A 13,948-nucleotide genomic window follows, 5' to 3' on the forward strand; every position below is an offset into this window, starting at 1 on the left:
ATTTCTAGGCAATGGTTTCGAGCCCAGACTAGAAAAATATTTCTAGTTTAAGTAACTCACAAATGTCTTGGCCTCTTGGGCATTCGACAACATAATTCCAGCACATATTGGCCGCAATGCTATTCACTTATCGAGTATGGTTATTGTTCTCTTATTACCTTAAGCAGACATATAACACATGAAGGATAGGGTCGCTCTTAAGTAATTGTACGTTTAGTAGTCTCTTCTTTACAAGTGGACATAGTTTTATGGATTATATTGGCTCCTACCACCATGATGTACTAATATAGAAGGAAATTTACTCACACATTTTCATCCTCTTTCCATTTGGTGGCTATATCTAATCCATATTATACTCTTGCTTCGTCCTTACTTGGACTGACTCCTAAGTGTAGTGGGATGAAAAGGAATCTGACCTTACTTGGATCGACTCCTAAGTGTAGTCAAATGAAATGGACTCCGACCTCACTTATGGTCCTGCCAGGATGTGTATTGGCTGAGTAGAGAACTAGCACTATAATATGGTTGCATCTTAATAGTTATTACTAACTGCGTGGATTTTTTTCTAGCACAATTAGTTATTTGTTCGAAAGTACTCATATGATCTCGAGCTCCAGTGTTCCTGCATGAACAATAAAATCCGAAAAATACTAAAAAAATTCATCTGATTTTTTTGGCAAGAAACTTTGATGTTTTTTTCTACATGCATGCAAATTTTCATGATGTAATTACATTTGTGGAGGTGTGGGCAAAAAATCAAAGTTGATGTTCCAAAGTGCTTCCAAAAACACTTTCTTGGAACATCAATTTTGTTTTTGTGCATAGACCTCCAAAAATGTAATTTCATCATGAAATTTGCATGCATGTAGAAAAAGCATAAAAGTTTCTTTCTAAAAAAATCAGTTTTTTTAATCTGTTTAGTATTTTTTTTCTGATTTTAGTGCTCATCCGGGATCACTGGAGCTCGCGATGACATACTCCACATCCTTATTTGTTACACTTCTTACATTCCTGTTGGTTCCTGAAGAACTGATCTACTGATATAGTACATGTTAACAAAATTCAGTTTCAATAGACTTATTGTCGGAAGGTATATTGTATACATGCCAATAAGATCATTGTATTTTCTGGTATCATGCATTTGTTCTTATAGATAACATGACAAGTGTTGAGCGGTTCATTTTTCTGGGAGCTTCCGCGACTAATACGAGAAAAGCAAAAAGAGTCGGATTGGGAACATAAAGATCCATATACATACTTTTTTTTTCTGGTGCATTTGTTAGCTGTCACTCTTCCTCTAAACTAGGGAACTAGACATGAACGATCCCTTTTATGTACATGTGTAGTTCAAAGATGTATGGATTGTTCAGAGTAGGAGCCTTTCCTACTGTTCCACGGTAAAAAAAAATGATGTATGGATTGAAAGAGTTGTTCAAAACTAGACGGATAAATTGTTCACTGTACATTACATGCACAGTCTCTTTGCCATAAGTTCATCATAAGTCATGAAGTCAGATGTACTTCGTTACTAACTTGGCGTACTGCGGCACAAACGAGATAATGGAGCCAGATACACACAATGAGCTAGATATGATATTTCTCAAGCCGTTATTTGTATTCTGTGAGACATGAGGCGGACATATGTAAACAATTATTTTGAGGTAGTTTCTTTTATGATAGATTGGTTACACACTGCACTATATTAGAGGAATAGCCAAATTTGTTTGCCTGTAATTATCACCCCCATTCTGCCATCTCCTAGTTCTATCATTTGCTGAACCATATTTGTAATTCCATTGGAAAATGCTTACCTGACAAATAGGAACTACTATAATTTGTGAAGTTAAGCTGGGTGTTTTGCAGGCTTGCAATAATCTACATGTAATGACACATCAGTGTTATGGAACGGCGCAGCAAAGCGCGCCTGTGCTTCTAGTATTTTCTACGACCAGCGAAGTCGTTGTGATCTTGGACGGGTGGCCAAGGCTATAAATATAGCTTAGTGCCACGTGCATTTGCCTCGTACCAACTTTACTCTCGCGCCGGCCAAATACCAGGTTTGCGAGACCCGATCGTGCAGGCGTACTTCCAGCCAGGTACGCCGCTGCTGCTAGCTAGCCTCTTTCTTTTCTTTTCTTCTTGAAGTTGGGGACTAGGCGCATCTTCATGCACGCATATTCTATTGACTTCTTTTTTATCTGTTGCATGCACATCGTGCTAGGATGGGCCGGGAGAGGTCAAGCAAGTTCGACCAAGGCAAGAGTGACGCCAAGACATCGAGGCACGGCAGCAAGTCCAACGAGGTGTAGTAGGTCCATTCATCGCCGCCCTTGCCGGCGCCGTGAAGCACGGTGGCGCGGAGTGCACACAGCCGATCCAATCACAGTTCCAAAGAGGGAACAGTGATTGACTTTGATGTTCCGCTAGATGTCCCTGAGGTCTTTTGTTCACGACGATCTTCATCTTCCTGTACACAGGACAAGCTTGAGGATGTGCCGCCGCACATGACCGTGAGTGATGCCACGCAGCTGCTCTTGGGCGAGGCGGTCGAGATGATCGATCGGTCTGCTTTAGTGGCGAAGTCCATGTCTCCGGCGAGGGATGCTCTAGTGGTGTCGCTTGCTCTGTCGTTGGTGCGTGATCATGTGAGGAAGTCGGCGCCTCCGACGACAGGCGGTTCGGCGGTGAAGCCCTCATCTCCGACATCATCGACAGACGCTAAAGAAGTGGACAAAAAGCGGCCATCTGATGAAGTAGATGCTGGGGCGGTCTCAAAGAAGCCTAGGTCACCTCCTAGTGGTACGTCTAGCTCTTGCCACCTTGCACATCGTTCAGAATAGAACCCCTTTGTCTTTACCCTTTTCTCGTATTTTTTTCGGGTGTCGTGAGTAATGCGACCAACTTAAATAATTCCGAAGCAAAGGAACTCCGAGCATTGGTGAAAAAGCACCAGAAGATCCTTGCCGAGGAGAGCATCGTGTTTGAGAGTCTTAATCTCCTCCGGCTGAGTAGACTTCTGGACCCAGCCTCGACCTCCTGCTTGCCAGCAAAAAGTACATCTCTTGTGTACTTGCAGATATCCAAGAGGCGTTGGGGGAGTGGCCCCTTAACAAGGAACAAGTAATAGAAATGATCATATCTGCGATAGGCCCATGGAAAAGCCGCTATGTGAGCGGGTCCTCGCGTCATCTCGAGGTCCAGATTGGCTAGCTCCAAGCTGTTGTGGCTCGGCTTCGAGGGCATGGAGATGCCCCTCTTGAAGATGCACCCACACCCGAGTGGGTGCTCTCTCTGATATGTAAGCTTGATGCGGCTCTTGTGGAGATTGCTTCTGGACATCGCCGCCTTGAGGAGGACGGGTTGCGCCTGGAGGAACGGCTCGCCAGCCTGGCGTCCATCCGCAACTGGCATGATAAACAGGACGAATTGTTGGAAATATGCCCTAGAGGCAATAATAAATGGTTATTATTATATTTCTTTATTCATGATAATTGTCTATTGTTCATGCTATAATTGTGTTATCCGGAAATCGTAATACATGTGTGAATACATAGACCACAACGTGTCCCTAGTAAGCCTCTAGTTGACTAGCTCGTTGATCAACAGATAGTCATGGTTTCCTGACTATGGACATTGGATGTCATTGATAACGGGATCACGTCATTAGGAGAATGATGTGATGGACAAGACCCAATCCTAAGCATAGCATAAAAGATCGTGTAGTTCGTTTGCTAGAGCTTTTCCAAATGTCAAGTATCTTTTCCTTAGACCATGAGATCGTGTAACTCCCGGATGCCGTAGGAGTGCTTTGGGTGTACCCAACGTCACAACGTAACTGGGTGACTATAAAGGTACACTACGGGTATCTCTGAAAGTGTCTGTTGGGTTGACATGGATCGAGACTAGGATTTGTCACTCCGTATGACGCAGAGGTATCTCTGGGCCCACTCGGTAATGCATCATCATAATGAGCTCAATGTGACTAAGGAGTTAGCCACGGGATCATGCATTACGGTACGAGTAAAGTGACTTGCCGGTAACGAGATTGAACAAGGTATTGGGATACCGACGATCGAATCTCGGGCAAGTAATGTACCGATTGACAAAGGGAATTGTATACGGGATTGATTGAATCCTCGACATCGTGGTTCATCCGATGAGATCATCGTGGAACATGTGGGAGCCAACATGGGTATCCAGATCCCGCTGTTGGTTATTGACCGGAGAGGCGTCTCGGTCATGTCTGCATGTCTCCCGAACCCGTAGGGTCTACACACTTAAGGTTTGGTGACGCTAGGGTTGTAGACATATTAGTATGCGGAAACCTGAAAGTCGTTCGGAGTCCCAGATGAGATCCCGAACGTCACGAGGAGTTTCGGAATGGTCCGGAGGTGAAGAATTATATATAGGAAGTCCAGTTTCGGCCACCGGGAAAGTTTCGGGGGTTATCGGTATTGTGCCGGGACCACCGGAAGGGTCCCGGGGGTCCACCGGGTGGGGCCACCTATCCCGGAGGGCCCCATGGGCTGAAGTGGGAAGGGAACCAGCCCTTAGTGGGCTGGGGCGCCCCCCTTGGGCCTCCCCCTGCGCCTAGGGTTGGAAACCCTGGGGGTGGGGGCGCCCCACTTGGCTTGGGGGGGAAGCCACCCCCCCTTCCCCCTGGCCGCCGCCCCCCCCTTGGAGATCTGATCTCCCAGGGCCGGCGCCCCCCCAGGGGTCCCTATATATAGTGGGGGGAGGGAGGGTAGCAAGAACACAGCCCCTGGCACCTCCCTCTCCCCCTGCAACACCTCTCCCTCCCGCAGAAGCTTGGCGAAGCCCTGCCGGGATCCCTATACTTCCACCACCACGCCGTCGTGCTGCTGGATCTCCATCAACCTCTCCTTTCCCCTTGCTGGATCAAGAAGGAGGAGACGTCGTTGCTCCGTACGTGTGTTGAACGCGGAGGTGCCGTCCGTTCGGCACTCGGTCATCGGTGATTTGGATCACGGCGAGTACGACTCCATCAACCCCGTTCATTGGAACGCTTACGCTCGCGATCTACAAGGGTATGTAGATGCACTCCTTTCCCCTTGTTGCTAGTATACTCCATAGATGGATCTTGGTGATGCGTAGGAAATTTTAAAATTCTGGTACGATCCCCAACAGTGGCATCATGAGCCAGGCCTATGCGTAGTTACTATGCACGAGTAGAACACAAAGCAGTTGTGGGCGTAGATGTTGCCAATTCTTCTTGCCGCTACTAGTCTTATCTTGTTTCGGCGGTATTGTGGGATGAAGCGGCCCGGACCGACCTTACATGTACGCTTACGTGAGACAGGTTCCACCGACTGACATGCACTAGTTGCATAAGGTGGCTAGCGGGTGTCTGTCTCTCCCACTTTAGTCGGAACGGATTCGATGAAAAGGGTCCTTATGAAGGGTAAATAGAAATTGGCATATCACGTTGTGGTTTTACGTAGGTAAGAAACGTTCTTGCTAGAAACCTATACAAGCCACGTAAAAACTTGCAACAACAATTAGAGGACGTCTAACTTGTTTTTGCAGCATGTGCTATGTGATGTGATATGGCCAGAAGATGTGATGAATGATATATGTGATGTATGAGATTGATCATATTCTTGTAATAGGAATCACGACTTGCATGTCGATGAGTATGAAAACCGGCAGGAGCCATAGGAGTTGTCTTTATTTTTTGTATGACATGCGTGTCATTGAATAACGCCATGTAAATTACTTTACTTTATTGCTAAACGCGTTAGCCATAAAAGTAGAAGTAATCGTTGGCGTGACAACTTCATGAAGACACAATGATGGAGATCATGATGATGGAGATCATGGTGTCATGCCGGTGACGAAGATGATCATGGTGCCCCGAAGATGGAGATCAAAGGAGCAAAATGATAATGGCCATATCATGTCACTATTTGATTGCATGTGATGTTTATCATGTTTTGCATCTTATTTGCTTAGAACGACGGTAGTAAGTAAGATGATCCCTTATAATAATTTCAAGAAAGTGTTCCCCCTAACTGTGCACCGTTGCGAAGGTTCGTTGTTTCGAAGCACCACGTGATGATCGGGTGTGATAGATTCTAACGTTCGCATACAACGGGTGTTGACGAGCCTAGCATGTACAGACATGGCCTCGGAACACACGCAATACACTTAGGTTGACTTGAAGAGCCTAACATGTACAGACATGGCCTCGAAACACGGAGGACCGAAAGGTCGAGCATGAGTCGTATAGAAGATACGATCAACATGGAGATGTTCACTGATCTTGACTAGTCCGTCTCACGTGATGATCGGACACGGCCTAGTTAACTCGGATCATGTTTCACTTAGATGACTAGAGGGATGTCTATCTGAGTGGGAGTTCATTGAATAATTTGATTATATGAACTTAATTATCATGAACTTAGTCTAAAATCTTTACAATATGTCTTGTAGATCAAATGGGCCACGTTGTCCTCAACTTCAACGCATTCCTAGAGAAAACCAAGTTGAAAGATGATGGCAGCAACTATACGGACTGGGTCCGGAACCTGAGGATCATCCTCATAGCTGCCAAGAAAGATTATGTCCTAGAAGCACCGCTAGGTGAAGCACCCATCCCAGAGAACCAAGACGTTATGAACGCTTGGCAATCACGTGCTGATGATTACTCCCTCGTTCAGTGCGGCATGCTTTACAGCTTAGAACCGGGTCTCCAAAAGCGTTTTGAGAAACATGGAGCATATGAGATTTTCGAAGAGCTGAAAATGGTTTTCCAAGCTCATGCCCGGGTCGAGAGATATGAAGTCTCCGACAAGTTCTTCAGCTGTAAAATGGAGGAAAATAGTTCTGTTAGTGAGCACATACTCAGAATGTCTGGGTTACACAACCGCTTGTCTCAGCTGGGAGTTAATCTCCCGGATGACGCGGTCATTGACAGAATCCTCCAGTCGCTTCCACCAAGCTACAAGAGCTTTGTGATGAACTTCAATATGCAAGGGATGGAAAAGACCATTCCTGAGGTATATTCAATGCTGAAATCAGCGGAGGTGGAGATCAGAAAGGAACATCAAGTGTTGATGGTGAATAAAACCACTAAGTTCAAGAAAGGCAAGGGTAAGAAGAACTTCAAGAAGGACGACAAGGGAGTTGCCGCGCCCGGTAAGCCAGTTGCCAGGAAGAAGCCAAGGAATGGACCCAAGCCTGAGACTGAGTGCTTTTATTGCAAGGGAAGTGGTCACTGGAAGTGGAACTGCCCCAAATACTTAGCGGACAAGAAGGCCGGCAACACCAAAGGTATATGTGATATACATGTAATTGATGTGTACCTTACCAGTACTCGTAGTAGCTCCTGGGTATTTGATACCGGTGCGGTTGCTCATATTTGTAACTCAAAACAGGAACTGCGGAATAAGCGGAGATTGGCAAAGGACGAGGTGACGATGCGCGTCGGGAATGGTTCCAAGGTCGATGTGATCGCCGTCGGCATGCTACCTCTGCATCTACCTACTGGATTAGTTTTAAACCTCAATAATTGTTATTTAGTGCCAGCTTTGAGCATGAACATTGTATCTGGATCTCGTTTTAATTCGAGATGGCTACTCATTTAAATCCGAGAATAATGGTTGTTCTATTTATATGAGAGATATGTTTTATGGTCATGCCCCGCTGGTCAATGGTTTATTCTTGATGAATCTCGAACGTGATGTTACACATATTCATAGTGTGAATACCAAAAGATGTAAAGTTGATAACGATAGTCTCACATACTTGTGGCACTGCCGCCTCGGTCACATTGGTGTCAAACGCATGAAGAAACTCCATGCACATGGACTTTTGGAGTCTCTTGATTACGAATCATTTGACACGTGCGAACCATGCCTCATGGGTAAGATGACCAAGACTCCGTTCTCCGGAACAATGGAGCGAGCAACCAACTTATTGGAAATCATACATACCGATGTGTGCGGTCCAATGAGTGTTGAGGCTCGCGGAGGATATCGTTATGTTCTCACTCTCACTGATGACTTAAGTAGATATGGGTATGTCTACCTAATGAAACACAAGTCTGAAACCTTTGAAAAGTTCAAGGAATTTCAGAGTGAGGTTGAGAATCAACGTGACAGGAAAATAAAGTTCTTACGATCAGATCGAGGTGGAGAATATTTAAGTCACAAATTTGGTACGCACTTAAGGAAATGTGGAATCGTTTCACAACTCACGCCGCCTGGAACACTTCAGCGAAATGGTGTGTCCGAACGTCGTAATCGCACTCTATTGGATATGGTGCGATCTATGATGTCTCTTACCGATCTATCGCTCTCATTTTGGGGCTATGCTTTAGAGACTGCCGCATTCACTTTAAATAGGGCTCCGTCGAAATACGTTGAGACGACACCGTATGAATTATGGTTTGGGAAGAAACCTAAGCTGTCGTTTCTAAAAGTTTGGGGATGCGATGCTTATGTCAAGAAACTTCAACCTGAAAAGCTCGAACCCAAGTCGGAAAAATGCGTCTTCATAGGATACCCTAAGGAAACTATTGGGTATACCTTCTACCTCAGATCCGAAGGCAAGATCTTTGTTGCCAAGAATGGGTCCTTTCTGGAGAAAGAGTTTCTCTCGAAAGAATTGAGTGGGAGGAAAGTGGAACTTGATGAGGTGATAGTCACCCCTTCCGAACCGGAAAGTAGCGCAGCGCGGGAAGATGTTCCTGTGGTGCCTACACCGGCTGGGGAGGAAGTTAATGATGATGATCATGAAGCTTCAGATCAAGTTACTGCTGAACTTCGTAGGTCCACAAGGACACGTTCCGCACCAGAGTGGTACGGCAACCCTGTCCTAGAAATCATGTTGTTAGACAACGGTGAACCTTCGAACTATGAAGAAGCGATGGCGGGCCCGGATTCCGACAAATGGCTAGAAGCCATGAAATCCGAGATAGGATCCATGTATGAAAACGAAGTATGGACTTTGACTGACTTTCCCGATGATCGGCGAGCCATAGAAAATAAATGGATCTTTAAGAAGAAGACAGACGCGGATGGTAATGTGACCATCTATAAGGCTTGACTTGTCGCTAAGGGTTATCGACAAGTTCAAGGGGTTGACTACGATGAGACTTTCTCACCGGTAGAGAAGCTGAAGTCCGTCCGAATCATGTTAGCAATTGCCGCATACTATGATTATGAGATATGGCAGATGGACGTCAAAACGGCATTCCTTAACGGTTTTCTTAAGGAAGAATTGTATATGATGCAGCCGGAAGGTTTTGTCGATCCTAAGAATGCTAACAAGGTATGCAAGCTCCAGCGATCCATCTATGGACTGGTGCAAGCATCTCGGAGTTGGTACATTCGCTTTGATGAGATGATCAAAGCGTTTGGGTTTACACAGACTTATGGAGAAGCCTGTGTTTACAAGAAAGTGAGTGAGAGCTCTGTAGCATTTCTCATATTATATGTGGATGACATACTATTGATGGGAAATGATATAGAATTCTTGGAAAGTATAAAGGCCTATTTGAATAAGTGTTTTTCAATGAAGGACCTTGGAGAAGCTGCTTATATATTAGGCATCAAGATCTATAGAGATAGATCAAGACGCCTCATTGGTCTTTCACAGAGTACGTACCTTGACAAGATATTGAAGAAGTTCAATATGGATCAGTCCAAGAAGGGGTTCTTGCCTGTATTGCAAGGTGTGCAATTGAGCACGGCTCAATGCCCGACCACGGCAGAGATAGAGAAAAGATGAGTGTCATCCCCTATGCCTCGGCCATAGGGTCTATTATGTATGCCATGCTGTGTACCAGAACTGATGTAAACCTTGCCGTAAATTTGGTAGGAAGGTACCAAAGTAATCCCGGCATGGAACACTGGACAGCGGTCAAGAATATCCTGAAGTACCTGAAGAGGACTAAGGATATGTTTCTCGTTTATGGAGGTGACGAAGAGCTCGTCGTAAAGGGTTACGTCGACGCTAGCTTCGACACAGATCTGGATGACTCGAAGTCACAAACCGGATACGTGTATATTTTGAATGGAGGAGCAGTAAGCTGGTGCAGTTGCAAGCAAAGCGTCATGGCGGGATCTACATGTGAAGCGGAGTACATGGCAGCCTCAGAGGCAGCGCAAGAAGCAATCTGGATGAAGGAGTTCATTACCGACCTAGGGGTGATTCCCAATGCGTCGGGCCCGATGACTCTCTTCTGTGACAACACTAGAGCTATTGCCCTTGCCAAGGAGCCCAGGTTTCACAGGAAGACCAGGCATATCAAGCGTCGCTTCAACTCCATTCGTGAAAGTGTTCAAAATGGAGACATAGATATTTGTAAAGTACATACGGACCTGAATGTTGCAGATCCGTTGACTAAACCTCTCCCTAGAGCAAAACATGATCAACACCAGAACGCTATGGGTGTTCGATTCCCACAATGTAACTAGATTGTTGACTCTAGTGCAAGTGGGAGACTGTTGGAAATATGCCCTAGAGGCAATAATAAATGGTTATTATTATATTTCTTTGTTCATGATAATTGTCTATTGTTCATGCTATAATTGTGTTATCCGGAAATCGTAATACATGTGTGAATACATAGACCACAACGTGTCCCTAGTAAGCCTCTAGTTGACTAGCTCGTTGATCAACAGATAGTCATGGTTTCCTGACTATGGACATTGGATGTCATTGATAACGGGATCACGTCATTAGGAGAATGATGTGATGGACAAGACCCAATCCTAAGCATAGCATAAAAGATCGTGTAGTTCGTTTGCTAGAGCTTTTCCAACTGTCAAGTATCTTTTCCTTAGACCATGAGATCGTGTAACTCCCGGATGCCGTAGGAGTGCTTTGGGTGTACCCAACGTCACAACGTAACTGGGTGACTATAAAGGTACACTACGGGTATCTCTGAAAGTGTCTGTTGGGTTGACACGGATCGAGACTGGGATTTGTCACTCCGTATGACGGAGAGGTATCTCTGGGCCCACTCGGTAATGCATCATCATAATGAGCTCAATGTGACTAAGGAGTTAGCCACGAGATCATGCATTACGGTACGAGTAAAGTGACTTGCCGGTAACGAGATTGAACAAGGTATTGGGATACCGACGATCGAATCTCGGGCAAGTAACGTACCGATTGACAAAGGGAATTGTATACGGGATTGATTGAATCCTCGGCATCGTGGTTCATCCGATGAGATCATCATGGAACATGTGGGAGCCAACATGGGTATCCAGATCCCGCTGTTGGTTATTGACCGGAGAGGCGTCTCGGTCATGTCTGCATGTCTCCCGAACCCGTAGGGTCTACACACTTAAGGTTCGGTGACGCTAGGGTTGTAGAGATATTAGTATGCGGAAACCTGAAAGTCGTTCGGAGTCCCGGATGAGATACCGGACGTCACGAGGAGTTCCGGAATGGTCCGGAGGTGAAGAATTATATATAGGAAGTCCAGTTTCGGCCACAGGGAAAGTTTCGGGGGTTATCGGTATTGTGCCGGGACCACCGGAAGGGTCCCGGGGGTCCACCGGGTCGGGGCCACCTATCCCGGAGGGCCCCATGGGCTGAAGTGGGAAGGGAACCAGCCCTTAGTGGGCTGGGGCGCCCCCCCTTGGGCCTCCCCCTGCGCCTAGGGTTGGAAACCCTGGGGGTGGGGGCGCCCCACTTGGCTTGGGGGGGAAGCCACCCCCCTTCCCCCTTGGCCGCCGCCCCCCCTTGGAGATCTAATCTCCCAGGGCCGGCGCCCCCCCCAGGGGTCCCTATATATAGTGGGGGGGAGGGAGGGCAGCAAGAACACAGCCCCTGGCACCTCCCTCTCCCCCTGCAATACCTCTCCCTCCCGCAGAAGCTTGGCGAAGCCCTGCCGGGATCCCGCTACTTCCAACACCACGCCGTCGTGCTGCTGGATCTCCATCAACCTCTCCTTTCCCCTTGCTGGATCAAGAAGGAGGAGACGTCGCTGCTCCGTACGTGTGTTGAACGCGGAGGTGCCGTCCGTTCGGCACTCGGTCATCGGTGATTTGGATCACGGCGAGTACGACTCCATCAACCCCGTTCATTGGAACGCTTCCGCTCGCGATCTACAAGGGTATGTAGATGCACTCCTTTCCCCTTGTTGCTAGTATACTCCATAGATGGATCTTGGTGATGCGTAGGAAATTTTAAAATTCTGCTACGATCCCCAACACGAATATCATCGAAGGATGGCCGAGGGACATTGTAGGCTCACTGAGGATAACAAGGCCCTTCCCTAGAAGCACACAAAGCTGGGGTGCAAGCTGAGAAGCGCACGGAAGTTCTGGCTGTGATGACGACTTCTTGCACCCGACACCTTGAAGCTCATGAACATGCAGTCCGGATCTCTTCTGAGGAGAATGACTTGTATGCAAAACGTCATGAGGAGGCGTATGCATTCTTGGCGGCTGGCAGCATTCCCCTAGAAAATTGCGACCGTTCTATCTTACCGGCCTCTTGAGTGATGGAACCGGTCCAGTGCCATCATCTCCTGTTCTATTTTTATTTCGCTATAAGCAAAAACTCATCCGAAACTAATGTGCAACCCTTCATTAGAGGAGCAGAAGATGATGGCGCTGGACCGGACCCTCACTCAACAGGTCGGACAGTTGCGATCTCTGGTGGAGTGCCGCCAGCCGCCAAGAATGCATCCGCCTCTTCACGACGTCTTGCATACAAGTTAGCCTCCTGCGAAGAAACCCGGACTGCATGTTCATGAAGTTCAAGATGTCGGGAGCAAGAAGTCGTCATCTCAGCCAGGACTTCCACGCGCTTTTTAGCTTGCGCCGCCAGCTTCGCGTGCTTCTTCGCAAGGGTCTTGTTGTCCTTAGCGATCCTATGATGTCAGTCTCCATCCTTCGATGATCTTCGACATGTTTCTCCTGCCGGTTGCAGACGGACATCAGGTTGGCGAGGCGTTCTTCTAGGCGTGGCCTGTCCTCTTCAATGCGGCAGTGTCCGGAAGCAATCTCCGCACGAGCTGCATCAAGCTTACCGATCAGAGGGGCACTCGCTCGGCTGTGGGAGCATATTCAAGAGGGGAGTCGCCTTGCCCTCTAAAGCCGAGCCACCACAGCATGGAGGTGTCCAATCAGGACCTCCAAATAAGGCGGGGTCCCACTCCCATAGCGGCTTTTCTAGGGGCCTATCCCAGTTGTGATCATTTTATCACTTGTTCCTTGTCAAGGGCCCGCTCCCTCAGCGCTGCTTGGATATCTGTGAGTTCATAGAAGATGTATTTTTTGCTGGCAAGCGGGAGGACAAGGCTGGGTGCAGAAGTCTGCTTAGCCGGAGGAGCCTTAACACTCTCAAACACGACGCTCTCCTTGCTAAGGATCTTCTGGTGCTTTTTCTCCAATGCCTGGAGTTATTTTGCTTCACAAGAGCAAAAGTCGACTAAGTTGGTCACGTTACTCGCGACAAGAAAAATATATAGAAAAAGGGTAAAAAAAAAATAGGATTCTGATCCAAACGACATGCAAGGTGGCAAGAGCTACACGTACCACTTGGCGGTGACCTGGGCCTCTTTGAGACCGCCCAGCATCCACTTCACCAGATGACTACTTTTTGTCCACTTCATTAGTGCCGGTCAAGGATGTCGGAGACGAGGGCTTCACCGCCCGACCGCATGTTGTCGGAGGCGCGGACTTCGTCACCTGATCACGCACCGACGATGCTGAAAGCGACACCACGGGTGCATCCCATGCCGGAGACGTGGACTTTGCTCCTAAAGCAGACCAATCCATCATCCCGGTGTGACAGCCTGATTTTTGGCCCTGTCTTTTTCTTTTGTTTTTCTGAGGTTTTTGCTTGAGTTTTCTTTTTTCCGTGGTTTTGTGGTCTGGAAAGTGAAGAAGATGAATTCTTCTTTGCTTCGAGAGTGGCTTGTCATACCCAAATCCTTCCCTAGACCCTGTCATTTTCATCC

The sequence above is a fragment of the Aegilops tauschii genome, chromosome 3 (assembly GCF_002575655.3).
Source record: "Aegilops tauschii subsp. strangulata cultivar AL8/78 chromosome 3, Aet v6.0, whole genome shotgun sequence".
Classification (NCBI taxonomy): Eukaryota; Viridiplantae; Streptophyta; class Magnoliopsida; order Poales; family Poaceae; genus Aegilops; species Aegilops tauschii.